Raw genomic sequence first — 13,366 nt, 5'->3', positions numbered from 1 at the left:
GGGAGAGCTTAATCAACTATCTACCCAATACTAAAGTGTTGCTCAAACTGACCTTTTTGCCCTTCCAACAAAATATTTTTGCCCTTGCTAAAGGTTATTCAAGTAATTAACAAAATAAAAATTACTCCATGCCAAGCGTTGTGTTCTCACTGGTCAGTTTAATCATCTGTTGTACTTGCATAGGTACATTTCATTTTAAAAAAATAGTTTTCCCTCCACCCAAAACACACTCCTTCACACAAAACTCTTCTCTTTCCCATTTTCTGTCTTCTCTCTCCCGTTGTTTTCTGTCTTCTTTCTCCATTCAAACCCTAACCGCAACTCCCCTATTTCTCCACTTTATTTACGGCCACCACCACCTGTAATGAAAAAACCAAAGTCATATTCATACTCTTCATCTCATGGCCTTCCTAATCAACCAATTGGAATTTTGTTTCGAACAACTTCACAGCGACCACTGTTTCTCCATCTCTGACCGATTCGGTAAGAACGATAATCGTTTCTCCTTCTCCGACCTGTTTACATTCCTATTAACATAACAAGGTTGAATATTTCGTCTTTTCACTAAGTTTTTTTGGTTATTGTTTACTTTTTTTTTCATATACAGAGGAAGTAGGAGATACCAGACCAAGTTCGATGGATAGAGTCACGACATGTGACAGTAGATGTCGTGTTGGCCTGGAGGGTTTTATGATTTTGCTCTATTTTTAACGGGACGTTACATAGATGATTTTGTTACCCATGTTTAATGTTGTTTCCCCTTCTTTTTTAGGGGTTGCTTTCACAAAACAGTTGATTCATATGTATGTTTTTCGTGAAGATGATATTGTTGACTTAACTCCAAACAGTTAAATGGTAAAGTCATGAAGTTGTCATCATTATTTTGTTTCATGGTTTGTATTTGTTCAGTTTTTAGAAGTTGTCATCATATTTTCGTTTCATGGTTTGTATTTGTTATGCTGATTTTGTTATGTTGATTTGATGATTCTGATATGCTGATTCTGTTCTGCTGATTTACCCTTTTGTTATGTTGATTTGCTGATTCTGATTTGCTGATTATGTTCTGTTGATTTACCCTTTTGTTGGTTCTGTTATGTTGATGTTGATACATCTCACAGCTTAAAGTTTCAACAATGCACTTACCTCACTTGGTAACTCTGTTAAAACCATAAAGATTCCTTCAAACAAGTTTCATTGATGCAGTTTGGATCTGTTTACATTTTGGTTCTTCATTGTGTTGCTTTTGTTTTCATTATTTTTCCGATTATGTTTACAGTAAGCGTTTGTTTCATTTTTCTACTAGTGAGGTCTTTGGGAAGACTATAGGAAGCTTTCTGCCTGCAGAATATAGAAAGATACCTGATTAACAAAATAATTAGGGCTTCGTTGGATGCTTTTTTTTCAAAGTTAATCATTTGGTTGTATCTGAATTATTTTTTGCTTTTATTTCATTTAATGTGTATAGTCACTACCAAGGTTTAAAAAATGGTTTGTTACAGTGAAAACAACTGCGAGAATCGGTATCGAAAGATGTCTATTGATACTGCTATTTACCATTAATTTACACCGCTACGATAATAATCAGTATCGCGACACCTGTATCGATTGATACCGCGAAAAATGATAGTACCCTTGATAGTAAAAAATGAGTGTAAATGGCATGCTCTGCTGTAAAAAATGAGTGTTATTAATGGCATGCTCTGCTGTGTTCTACTATGATATACCTCCTCTAATAGTTAATCTATTTCATGTGTTTTTATGGACTACTAGGCCTTGTAAGCATATTAGAAAATGTTGCTGGTAATTCACATAAATGCAGTTAAATTATTTTTATTATGGAATTTTTTCTATCTCAGTTTGGTCAATTGAATGAGAATGTTAATTTGTTATGCTCAAATGCTTGCACTAAATCTTTACAATAACCTCTTTTCAATTTTATTGTCATTGGTGGATTTAAGCTGAGATTAATTTGCAATGCTCATGCTTTCATAATCATCCAGGTTCTAATGACCATACGATGGCTCGGATTAAAGATGTTGTCTGTGATGGTTCGAGGGCAGTATATACCATTGAAGATTAATGTGTTATCTTGGTAAGATTTTATTTGATTTACCAATCAGTATTTTGATATCTGCAGTATATAATATTTTCTTCTGAATTGAATTACTTGTGAAGAATGGTTGATATGTTGTGGCTGAATTGAATCTGATTCTATACTTTTAGATGGTTGATAGTGAAGAATTGCAATTTTGTGGCTGCCTCTAAATTGATGCTATGTTGTATATAAGAGCATTTAGTTGTGATTGTCTCTAAATTGACATTATGTTCTAAATCTATATATGAGCATTTATGGTTTGATTATTTACTTACTGTAGTATTAATCAACTATCTACCCAATACTAAAGTGTTGCTCAAACTGACCTTTTTGCCCTTCCAACAAAATATTTTTGCCCTTGCTAAAGGTTATTCAAGTAATTAACAAAATAAAAATTACTCCATGCCAAGCGTTGTGTTCTCACTGGTCAGTTTAATCATCTGTTGTACTTGCATAGGTACATTTCATTTTAAAAAAATAGTTTTCCCTCCACCCAAAACACACTCCTTCACACAAAACTCTTCTCTTTCCCATTTTCTGTCTTCTCTCTCCCGTTGTTTTCTGTCTTCTTTCTCCATTCAAACCCTAACCGCAACTCCCCTATTTCTCCACTTTATTTACGGCCACCACCACCTGTAATGAAAAAACCAAAGTCATATTCATACTCTTCATCTCATGGCCTTCCTAATCAACCAATTGGAATTTTGTTTCGAACAACTTCACAGCGACCACCGTTTCTCCATCTCTGACCGATTCGGTAAGAACGATAATCGTTTCTCCTTCTCCGACCTGTTTACATTCCTATTAACATAACAAGGTTGAATATTTCGTCTTTTCACTAAGTTTTTTTGGTTATTGTTTACTTTTTTTTTCATATACAGAGGAAGTAGGAGATACCAGACCAAGTTCGATGGATAGAGTCACGACATGTGACAGTAGAAGTCGTGTTGGCCTGGAGGGTTTTATGATTTTGCTCTATTTTTAACGGGACGTTACATAGATGATTTTGTTACCCATGTTTAATGTTGTTTCCCCTTCTTTTTCAGGGGTTGCTTTCACAAAACAGTTGATTCATATGTATGTTTTTCGTGAAGATGATATTGTTGACTTAACTCCAAACAGTTAAATGGTAAAGTCATGAAGTTGTCATCATATTTTTGTTTCATGGTTTGTATTTGTTCAGTTTTTAGAAGTTGACATCATATTTTCGTTTCATGGTTTGTATTTGTTATGCTGATTTTGTTATGTTGATTTGATGATTCTGATATGCTGATTCTGTTCTGCTGATTTACCCTTTTGTTATGTTGATTTATTGATTCTGATTTGCTGATTATGTTCTGTTGATTTACCCTTTTGTTGGTTCTGTTATGTTGATGTTGATACATCTCACAGCTTAAAGTTTCAACAATGCACTTACCTCACTTGGTAACTCTGTTAAAACCATAAAGATTCCTTCAAACAAGTTTCATTGATGCAGTTTGGATCTGTTTACATTTTGGTTCTTCATTGTGTTGCTTTTGTTTTCATTATTTTTCCGATTATGTTTACAGTAAGCGTTTGTTTCATTTTTCTACTAGTGAGGTCTTTGGGAAGACTATAGGAAGCTTTCTGCCTGCAGAGTATAGAAAGATACCTGATTAACAAAATAATTAGGGCTTCGTTGGATGCTTTTTTTTCAAAGTTAATCATTTGGTTGTATCTGAATTATTTTTTGCTTTTATTTCATTTAATGTGTATAGTCACTACCAAGGTTTAACAAATGGTTTGTTACAGTGAAAACAACTGCGAGAATCGGTATCGAAAGATGTCTATTGATACTGCTATTTACCATTAATTTACACCGCTACGATAATAATCAGTATCGCGACACCTGTATCGATTGATACCGCGAAAAATGATAGTACCCTTGATAGTAAAAAATGAGTGTAAATGGCATGCTCTGCTGTAAAAAATGAGTGTTATTAATGGCATGCTCTGCTGTGTTCTACTATGATATACCTCCTCTAATAGTTAATCTATTTCATGTGTTTTTATGGACTACTAGGCCTTGTAAGCATATTAGAAAATGTTGCTGGTAATTCACATAAATGCAGTTAACTTATTTTTATTATGGAATTTTTTCTATCTCAGTTTGGTCAATTGAATGAGAATGTTAATTTGTTATGCTCAAATGCTTGCACTAAATCTTTACAATAACCTCTTTTCAATTTTATTGTCATTGGTGGATTTAAGCTGAGATTAATTTGCAATGCTCATGCTTTCATAATCATCCAGGTTCTAATGACCATACGATGGCTCGGATTAAAGATGTTGTCTGTGATGGTTCGAGGGCAGTATATACCATTGAAGATTAATGTGTTATCTTGGTAAGATTTTATTTGATTTACCAATCAGTATTTTGATATCTGCAGTATATAATATTTTCTTCTGAATTGAATTACTTGTGAAGAATGGTTGATATGTTGTGGCTGAATTGAATCTGATTCTATACTTTTAGATGGTTGATAGTGAAGAATTGCAATTTTGTGGCTGCCTCTAAATTGATGCTATGTTGTATATAAGAGCATTTAGTTGTGATTGTCTCTAAATTGACATTATGTTCTAAATCTATATATGAGCATTTATGGTTTGATTATTTACTTACTGTAGTATTAATCAACTATCTACCCAATACTAAAGTGTTGCTCAAACTGACCTTTTTGCCCTTCCAACAAAATATTTTTGCCCTTGCTAAAGGTTATTCAAGTAATTAACAAAATAAAAATTACTCCATGCCAAGCGTTGTGTTCTCACTGGTCAGTTTAATCATCTGTTGTACTTGCATAGGTACATTTCATTTTAAAAAAATAGTTTTCCCTCCACCCAAAACACACTCCTTCACACAAAACTCTTCTCTTTCCCATTTTCTGTCTTCTCTCTCCCGTTGTTTTCTGTCTTCTTTCTCCATTCAAACCCTAACCGCAACTCCCCTATTTCTCCACTTTATTTACGGCCACCACCACTTGTAATGAAAAAACCAAAGTCATATTCATACTCTTCATCTCATGGCCTTCCTAATCAACCAATTGGAATTTTGTTTCGAACAACTTCACAGCGACCACCGTTTCTCCATCTCTGACCGATTCGGTAAGAACGATAATCGTTTCTCCTTCTCCGACCTGTTTACATTCCTATTAACATAACAAGGTTGAATATTTCGTCTTTTCACTAAGTTTTTTTGGTTATTGTTTACTATTTTTTTCATATACAGAGGAAGTAGGAGATACCAGACCAAGTTCGATGGATAGAGTCACGACATGTGACAGTAGAAGTCGTGTTGGCCTGGATGGTTTTATGATTTTGCTCTATTTTTAACGGGACGTTACATAGATGATTTTGTTACCCATGTTTAATGTTGTTTCCCCTTCTTTTTCAGGGGTTGCTTTCACAAAACAGTTGATTCATATGTATGTTTTTCGTGAAGATGATATTGTTGACTTAACTCCAAACAGTTAAATGGTAAAGTCATGAAGTTGTCATCATATTTTTGTTTCATGGTTTGTATTTGTTCAGTTTTTAGAAGTTGACATCATATTTTCGTTTCATGGTTTGTATTTGTTATGCTGATTTTGTTATGTTGATTTGATGATTCTGATATGCTGATTCTGTTCTGCTGATTTACCCTTTTGTTATGTTGATTTGCTGATTATGTTCTGTTGATTTACCCTTTTGTTAGTTCTGTTATGTTGATGTTGATACATCTCACAGCTTAAAGTTTCAACAATGCACTTACCTCACTTGGTAACTCTGTTAAAACCATAAAGATTCCTTCAAACAAGTTTCATTGATGCAGTTTGGATCTGTTTACATTTTGGTTCTTCATTGTGTTGCTTTTGTTTTCATTATTTTTCCGATTATGTTTACAGTAAGCGTTTGTTTCATTTTTCTACTAGTGAGGTCTTTGGGAAGACTATAGGAAGCTTTCTGCCTGCAGAGTATAGAAAGATACCTGATTAACAAAATAATTAGGGCTTCGTTGGATGCTTTTTTTTCAAAGTTAATCATTTGGTTGTATCTGAATTATTTTTTGCTTTTATTTCATTTAATGTGTATAGTCACTACCAAGGTTTAACAAATGGTTTGTTACAGTGAAAACAACTGCGAGAATCGGTATCGAAAGATGTCTATTGATACTGCTATTTACCATTAATTTACACCGCTACGATAATAATCAGTATCGCGACACCTGTATCGATTGATACCGCGAAAAATGATAGTACCCTTGATAGTAAAAAATGAGTGTAAATGGCATGCTCTGCTGTAAAAAATGAGTGTTATTAATGGCATGCTCTGCTGTGTTCTACTATGATATACCTCCTCTAATAGTTAATCTATTTCATGTGTTTTTATGGACTACTAGGCCTTGTAAGCATATTAGAAAATGTTGCTGGTAATTCACATAAATGCAGTTAACTTATTTTTATTATGGAATTTTTTCTATCTCAGTTTGGTCAATTGAATGAGAATGTTAATTTGTTATGCTCAAATGCTTGCACTAAATCTTTACAATAACCTCTTTTCAATTTTATTGTCATTGGTGGATTTAAGCTGAGATTAATTTGCAATGCTCATGCTTTCATAATCATCCAGGTTCTAATGACCATACGATGGCTCGGATTAAAGATGTTGTCTGTGATGGTTCGAGGGCAGTATATACCATTGAAGATTAATGTGTTATCTTGGTAAGATTTTATTTGATTTACCAATCAGTATTTTGATATCTGCAGTATATAATATTTTCTTCTGAATTGAATTACTTGTGAAGAATGGTTGATATGTTGTGGCTGAATTGAATCTGATTCTATACTTTTAGATGGTTGATAGTGAAGAATTGCAATTTTGTGGCTGCCTCTAAATTGATGCTATGTTGTATATAAGAGCATTTAGTTGTGATTGTCTCTAAATTGACATTATGTTCTAAATCTATATATGAGCATTTATGGTTTGATTATTTACTTACTGTAGTATTAATCAACTATCTACCCAATACTAAAGTGTTGCTCAAACTGACCTTTTTGCCCTTCCAACAAAATATTTTTGCCCTTGCTAAAGGTTATTCAAGTAATTAACAAAATAAAAATTACTCCATGCCAAGCGTTGTGTTCTCACTGGTCAGTTTAATCATCTGTTGTACTTGCATAGGTACATTTCATTTTAAAAAAATAGTTTTCCCTCCACCCAAAACACACTCCTTCACACAAAACTCTTCTCTTTCCCATTTTCTGTCTTCTCTCTCCCGTTGTTTTCTGTCTTCTTTCTCCATTCAAACCCTAACCGCAACTCCCCTATTTCTCCACTTTATTTACGGCCACCACCACTTGTAATGAAAAAACCAAAGTCATATTCATACTCTTCATCTCATGGCCTTCCTAATCAACCAATTGGAATTTTGTTTCGAACAACTTCACAGCGACCACCGTTTCTCCATCTCTGACCGATTCGGTAAGAACGATAATCGTTTCTCCTTCTCCGACCTGTTTACATTCCTATTAACATAACAAGGTTGAATATTTCGTCTTTTCACTAAGTTTTTTTGGTTATTGTTTACTTTTTTTTTCATATACAGAGGAAGTAGGAGATACCAGACCAAGTTCGATGGATAGAGTCACGACATGTGACAGTAGAAGTCGTGTTGGCCTGGAGGGTTTTATGATTTTGCTCTATTTTTAACGGGACGTTACATAGATGATTTTGTTACCCATGTTTAATGTTGTTTCCCCTTCTTTTTCAGGGGTTGCTTTCACAAAACAGTTGATTCATATGTATGTTTTTCGTGAAGATGATATTGTTGACTTAACTCCAAACAGTTAAATGGTAAAGTCATGAAGTTGTCATCATATTTTTGTTTCATGGTTTGTATTTGTTCAGTTTTTAGAAGTTGACATCATATTTTCGTTTCATGGTTTGTATTTGTTATGCTGATTTTGTTATGTTGATTTGATGATTCTGATATGCTGATTCTGTTCTGCTGATTTACCCTTTTGTTATGTTGATTTGCTGATTATGTTCTGTTGATTTACCCTTTTGTTAGTTCTGTTATGTTGATGTTGATACATCTCACAGCTTAAAGTTTCAACAATGCACTTACCTCACTTGGTAACTCTGTTAAAACCATAAAGATTCCTTCAAACAAGTTTCATTGATGCAGTTTGGATCTGTTTACATTTTGGTTCTTCATTGTGTTGCTTTTGTTTTCATTATTTTTCCGATTATGTTTACAGTAAGCGTTTGTTTCATTTTTCTACTAGTGAGGTCTTTGGGAAGACTATAGGAAGCTTTCTGCCTGCAGAGTATAGAAAGATACCTGATTAACAAAATAATTAGGGCTTCGTTGGATGCTTTTTTTTCAAAGTTAATCATTTGGTTGTATCTGAATTATTTTTTGCTTTTATTTCATTTAATGTGTATAGTCACTACCAAGGTTTAACAAATGGTTTGTTACAGTGAAAACAACTGCGAGAATCGGTATCGAAAGATGTCTATTGATACTGCTATTTACCATTAATTTACACCGCTACGATAATAATCAGTATCGCGACACCTGTATCGATTGATACCGCGAAAAATGATAGTACCCTTGATAGTAAAAAATGAGTGTAAATGGCATGCTCTGCTGTAAAAAATGAGTGTTATTAATGGCATGCTCTGCTGTGTTCTACTATGATATACCTCCTCTAATAGTTAATCTATTTCATGTGTTTTTATGGACTACTAGGCCTTGTAAGCATATTAGAAAATGTTGCTGGTAATTCACATAAATGCAGTTAACTTATTTTTATTATGGAATTTTTTCTATCTCAGTTTGGTCAATTGAATGAGAATGTTAATTTGTTATGCTCAAATGCTTGCACTAAATCTTTACAATAACCTCTTTTCAATTTTATTGTCATTGGTGGATTTAAGCTGAGATTAATTTGCAATGCTCATGCTTTCATAATCATCCAGGTTCTAATGACCATACGATGGCTCGGATTAAAGATGTTGTCTGTGATGGTTCGAGGGCAGTATATACCATTGAAGATTAATGTGTTATCTTGGTAAGATTTTATTTGATTTACCAATCAGTATTTTGATATCTGCAGTATATAATATTTTCTTCTGAATTGAATTACTTGTGAAGAATGGTTGATATGTTGTGGCTGAATTGAATCTGATTCTATACTTTTAGATGGTTGATAGTGAAGAATTGCAATTTTGTGGCTGCCTCTAAATTGATGCTATGTTGTATATAAGAGCATTTAGTTGTGATTGTCTCTAAATTGACATTATGTTCTAAATCTATATATGAGCATTTATGGTTTGATTATTTACTTACTGTAGTATTAATCAACTATCTACCCAATACTAAAGTGTTGCTCAAACTGACCTTTTTGCCCTTCCAACAAAATATTTTTGCCCTTGCTAAAGGTTATTCAAGTAATTAACAAAATAAAAATTACTCCATGCCAAGCGTTGTGTTCTCACTAGTCAGTTTAATCATCTGTTGTACTTGCATAGGTACATTTCATTTTAAAAAAATAGTTTTCCCTCCACCCAAAACACACTCCTTCACACAAAACTCTTCTCTTTCCCATTTTCTGTCTTCTCTCTCCCGTTGTTTTCTGTCTTCTTTCTCCATTCAAACCCTAACCGCAACTCCCCTATTTCTCCACTTTATTTACGGCCACCACCACTTGTAATGAAAAAACCAAAGTCATATTCATACTCTTCATCTCATGGCCTTCCTAATCAACCAATTGGAATTTTGTTTCGAACAACTTCACAGCGACCACCGTTTCTCCATCTCTGACCGATTCGGTAAGAACGATAATCGTTTCTCCTTCTCCGACCTGTTTACATTCCTATTAACATAACAAGGTTGAATATTTCGTCTTTTCACTAAGTTTTTTTGGTTATTGTTTACTATTTTTTTCATATACAGAGGAAGTAGGAGATACCAGACCAAGTTCGATGGATAGAGTCACGACATGTGACAGTAGAAGTCGTGTTGGCCTGGATGGTTTTATGATTTTGCTCTATTTTTAACGGGACGTTACATAGATGATTTTGTTACCCATGTTTAATGTTGTTTCCCCTTCTTTTTCAGGGGTTGCTTTCACAAAACAGTTGATTCATATGTATGTTTTTCGTGAAGATGATATTGTTGACTTAACTCCAAACAGTTAAATGGTAAAGTCATGAAGTTGTCATCATATTTTTGTTTCATGGTTTGTATTTGTTCAGTTTTTAGAAGTTGACATCATATTTTCGTTTCATGGTTTGTATTTGTTATGCTGATTTTGTTATGTTGATTTGATGATTCTGATATGCTGATTCTGTTCTGCTGATTTACCCTTTTGTTATGTTGATTTGCTGATTATGTTCTGTTGATTTACCCTTTTGTTAGTTCTGTTATGTTGATGTTGATACATCTCACAGCTTAAAGTTTCAACAATGCACTTACCTCACTTGGTAACTCTGTTAAAACCATAAAGATTCCTTCAAACAAGTTTCATTGATGCAGTTTGGATCTGTTTACATTTTGGTTCTTCATTGTGTTGCTTTTGTTTTCATTATTTTTCCGATTATGTTTACAGTAAGCGTTTGTTTCATTTTTCTACTAGTGAGGTCTTTGGGAAGACTATAGGAAGCTTTCTGCCTGCAGAGTATAGAAAGATACCTGATTAACAAAATAATTAGGGCTTCGTTGGATGCTTTTTTTTCAAAGTTAATCATTTGGTTGTATCTGAATTATTTTTTGCTTTTATTTCATTTAATGTGTATAGTCACTACCAAGGTTTAACAAATGGTTTGTTACAGTGAAAACAACTGCGAGAATCGGTATCGAAAGATGTCTATTGATACTGCTATTTACCATTAATTTACACCGCTACGATAATAATCAGTATCGCGACACCTGTATCGATTGATACCGCGAAAAATGATAGTACCCTTGATAGTAAAAAATGAGTGTAAATGGCATGCTCTGCTGTAAAAAATGAGTGTTATTAATGGCATGCTCTGCTGTGTTCTACTATGATATACCTCCTCTAATAGTTAATCTATTTCATGTGTTTTTATGGACTACTAGGCCTTGTAAGCATATTAGAAAATGTTGCTGGTAATTCACATAAATGCAGTTAACTTATTTTTATTATGGAATTTTTTCTATCTCAGTTTGGTCAATTGAATGAGAATGTTAATTTGTTATGCTCAAATGCTTGCACTAAATCTTTACAATAACCTCTTTTCAATTTTATTGTCATTGGTGGATTTAAGCTGAGATTAATTTGCAATGCTCATGCTTTCATAATCATCCAGGTTCTAATGACCATACGATGGCTCGGATTAAAGATGTTGTCTGTGATGGTTCGAGGGCAGTATATACCATTGAAGATTAATGTGTTATCTTGGTAAGATTTTATTTGATTTACCAATCAGTATTTTGATATCTGCAGTATATAATATTTTCTTCTGAATTGAATTACTTGTGAAGAATGGTTGATATGTTGTGGCTGAATTGAATCTGATTCTATACTTTTAGATGGTTGATAGTGAAGAATTGCAATTTTGTGGCTGCCTCTAAATTGATGCTATGTTGTATATAAGAGCATTTAGTTGTGATTGTCTCTAAATTGACATTATGTTCTAAATCTATATATGAGCATTTATGGTTTGATTATTTACTTACTGTAGTATTAATCAACTATCTACCCAATACTAAAGTGTTGCTCAAACTGACCTTTTTGCCCTTCCAACAAAATATTTTTGCCCTTGCTAAAGGTTATTCAAGTAATTAACAAAATAAAAATTACTCCATGCCAAGCGTTGTGTTCTCACTGGTCAGTTTAATCATCTGTTGTACTTGCATAGGTACATTTCATTTTAAAAAAATAGTTTTCCCTCCACCCAAAACACACTCCTTCACACAAAACTCTTCTCTTTCCCATTTTCTGTCTTCTCTCTCCCGTTGTTTTCTGTCTTCTTTCTCCATTCAAACCCTAACCGCAACTCCCCTATTTCTCCACTTTATTTACGGCCACCACCACTTGTAATGAAAAAACCAAAGTCATATTCATACTCTTCATCTCATGGCCTTCCTAATCAACCAATTGGAATTTTGTTTCGAACAACTTCACAGCGACCACTGTTTCTCCATCTCTGACCGATTCGGTAAGAACGATAATCGTTTCTCCTTCTCCGACCTGTTTACATTCCTATTAACATAACAAGGTTGAATATTTCGTCTTTTCACTAAGTTTTTTTGGTTATTGTTTAATTTTTTTTTCATATACAGAGGAAGTAGGAGATACCAGACCAAGTTCGATGGATAGAGTCACGACATGTGACAGTAGATGTCGTGTTGGCCTGGAGGGTTTTATGATTTTGCTCTATTTTTAACGGGACGTTACATAGATGATTTTGTTACCCATGTTTAATGTTGTTTCCCCTTCTTTTTTAGGGGTTGCTTTCACAAAACAGTTGATTCATATGTATGTTTTTCGTGAAGATGATATTGTTGACTTAACTCCAAACAGTTAAATGGTAAAGTCATGAAGTTGTCATCATTATTTTGTTTCATGGTTTGTATTTGTTCAGTTTTTAGAAGTTGTCATCATATTTTCGTTTCATGGTTTGTATTTGTTATGCTGATTTTGTTATGTTGATTTGATGATTCTGATATGCTGATTCTGTTCTGCTGATTTACCCTTTTGTTATGTTGATTTGCTGATTATGTTCTGTTGATTTACCCTTTTGTTAGTTCTGTTATGTTGATGTTGATACATCTCACAGCTTAAAGTTTCAACAATGCACTTACCTCACTTGGTAACTCTGTTAAAACCATAAAGATTCCTTCAAACAAGTTTCATTGATGCAGTTTGGATCTGTTTACATTTTGGTTCTTCATTGTGTTGCTTTTGTTTTCATTATTTTTCCGATTATGTTTACAGTAAGCGTTTGTTTCATTTTTCTACTAGTGAGGTCTTTGGGAAGACTATAGGAAGCTTTCTGCCTGCAGAGTATAGAAAGATACCTGATTAACAAAATAATTAGGGCTTCGTTGGATGCTTTTTTTTCAAAGTTAATCATTTGGTTGTATCTGAATTATTTTTTGCTTTTATTTCATTTAATGTGTATAGTCACTACCAAGGTTTAACAAATGGTTTGTTACAGTGAAAACAACTGCGAGAATCGGTATCGAAAGATGTCTATTGATACTGCTATTTACCATTAATTTACACCGCTACGATA

Source organism: Vicia villosa, unplaced genomic scaffold (assembly GCF_029867415.1).
Source record: "Vicia villosa cultivar HV-30 ecotype Madison, WI unplaced genomic scaffold, Vvil1.0 ctg.002367F_1_1, whole genome shotgun sequence".
Taxonomy (NCBI): Eukaryota; Viridiplantae; Streptophyta; class Magnoliopsida; order Fabales; family Fabaceae; genus Vicia; species Vicia villosa.
The sequence above is the reverse complement of the archived record's forward strand: the minus strand, read 5'-3'. Positions refer to the sequence as shown.